This window comes from Sphaeramia orbicularis, chromosome 1 (assembly GCF_902148855.1).
Source record: "Sphaeramia orbicularis chromosome 1, fSphaOr1.1, whole genome shotgun sequence".
Taxonomy (NCBI): domain Eukaryota; kingdom Metazoa; phylum Chordata; class Actinopteri; order Kurtiformes; family Apogonidae; genus Sphaeramia; species Sphaeramia orbicularis.
In genome coordinates, this window is record NC_043957.1 from 35,627,153 (window position 1) to 35,629,612 (window position 2,460).

The 2,460-nt window shown below is 40.0% G+C and overlaps 1 non-coding gene across 1 annotated transcript; it reads right to left on the reverse strand.

Annotated features, from left to right (window-relative positions):
- Positions 1-210: 210 nt before the first annotated feature.
- Positions 211-283, reverse strand: trnar-ccg (transfer RNA arginine (anticodon CCG)). The gene has a single exon. It is a non-coding gene; the product is annotated as a tRNA-Arg (tRNA).
- Between the last annotated feature and the right edge of the window lie 2,177 nt (positions 284-2,460).

Here is a 2,460-nt window from a genome sequence, read left to right on the forward strand (position 1 = left end):
CTAATTGAATTTATACATACTATTTTTTTTAAAAAAATTTTTTAATAAACAATGATTACTAAGAATAAAATCAAAAATAAATCAGAATGTCCACTCGGCTACTTTCGGTCGTGATCGGCACATTCCTCCGTGGTTCCAACCTCAGCCCCATCGTATCCATATTACTTTGAAAAGCAAAGAGGGTTTGAATTGTGAAAAGGAAGCTAAATACGACCCAGATGGGACTCGAACCCACAATCCCCAGCTCCGGAGGCTGATGCCTTATCCATTAGGCCACTGGGTCATTACGTCGTTAGTTTGCTTCAACAATGTTTATGATACAAAACAAAGAAGCGGAAGCTGTGATTAAAATTCATGCAGTGACAGCTTTTTTCCCATGTATACTTCACTATGCATTAAAATAAATGCTGCCCTCGCCTTAATCGGTATTTCATAAGCATTATTGTCAGAATATCAGTGAAAGGTACAAGCTAAGCTAACCAGCTCACAACGTGCACGTATTATCTCGCGATAAGGGGAGGGGCTTGTAGTAAGCGGACAAATTAAAACGCAGGAAAATATCAGGGCGATATATGTCACGTATTTTATTAAAAACAAACAAACGAACGAACGAACAAACAAACAAACAAACAAAAGGTAATCCAAAAACACATGCTCTGTATCTGAATCGAATCAAATAGAATAGAATTATCTGGACTTGCTGTAGATATAATGAAAATGTTGCAATAATATGGTCCAAGTTTTCAAGTTTTTGATGCTGACATGAAAAGATGTCACCCTCTGTGTTTGCAACCAGTGACCAAAGAGCAACAAAAAAATGGACCTGGAGCCTGTTTCACGAAACTAAGATTCCGTTATCCAGGATGACTGACTCGTTCAACGAATCCAAAACATGGGAGTCCAGGCTGAACTGGTTTCACACACACCAAGCCAGGATGAACGGACACGGATTCCTCAGCCAGGTGGAACTCATCCTGGATAAGTGCGCACACCCGGCTTCCTCTACAGACCCCGACATCAATCACAGATTCACCGATTCACCATGGCAACCAGAGCAGCGGACTTTCCCCCGTCGGACGCAAAACTCCTCATTTTGGCTAACGAGGAAGTAAAGGAGCGAATGAAAAAGAAAGACAACACCACCACAGTTACAAAAACAACCAGAGACAGCGGTAAAGGACTGCAGACCACCTGAATGAGTAAGTAGAGCACAAACACACACTGACTGTTCCACTGAAACCATCACAATTACAACCCAAAGAGTTCATGAACATCTGTGAAAACGGAGTTGTGAAATTGTAAGTGAAACTGACTGTAGATGTGAGTGAAATTGTGTAAATGTAACTGCATCAGACTGAATAACTCTGATAAATAGATGAGCTTCAGAGAATTTACCTTTGGGATAAATAAAGTTATCTTATCATGATTCATGACTTTATGATATTGTTAATTAACCCATAAAGACCCAAACTTCCATCACCAACCAAAACCATCTACTGATCTAAACTGTTTAATTCCTGTTGATACACTTGTCCTATTAATCCATGTCAATAATTGGTGTAAAATACAGTTCTTCATCGTCTCATGGTCATCAGATATGACCATATTTGGATGTTCAGAGGCTCCGTAGTTACCATGGAAACACCGTCATCTTCTACAACACTGATTCCCAGTAAAACCCATGGAGTTGGATCAATGACAGTGTGGGTTTATGTTCAGTTAATGGCAGATTGGACTGAAAAAGACACTGTTTATTCAGTTTGATCTGTTTCTGATATAATAACCATCAACTTTAATCTGAGCGTTAATGAACATCTACATGATCAGTGAATTAAATATAGGAAGATATCTGATTTATACTGATAAAATACAAACTACAGAAGATAATATTATAACAAATGGAGATAAATCACTTAAGAAAGGTTAGATATAGAGAAAATTCATTTGTGAACTGACATTAAAGTAGTGCTTGTGAAGCCGGTTACCGGACGTTAGTCTGGGGTTGTCTGTCTTCTATGTTTGTCTGTCATTTCCTGTTTTATTTTGTTAAGTTTTCCTCATGTATCTTGTCTGCTGTCTTTACTTCCCTTCCTGTTTGGTGTTCACCCTTACCCTGATTTCCTGACTCCGCCCTAATTTGTTCCACCTGTGTCTCGTTGTCTTCCCTCCCTTTTGTGTATTTATACCCTGCCTTTTCCCCTGATCAGACGCCAGTTTGTTCTCTCTTGTAGATAACTTACCAGCGTTCTGATCCTGTTTGTTCGTTTGCCTTACCGTGTTCGACCTGTTTTTTGTCATCCGTTTTACCTGTCTTTTGCCTGCTCCCTGTCGGTTGTTGTCAGCCTCTATCTGCCTTCCTGGTTTTTTGACGCCTTCGCCTGATTATTCGGTACGTGAGTTTTGCCTTTCCCTATGTCCTGTCGCCTGTCTGATTGCCTTCCTGTGCATGACCTGTTTCCG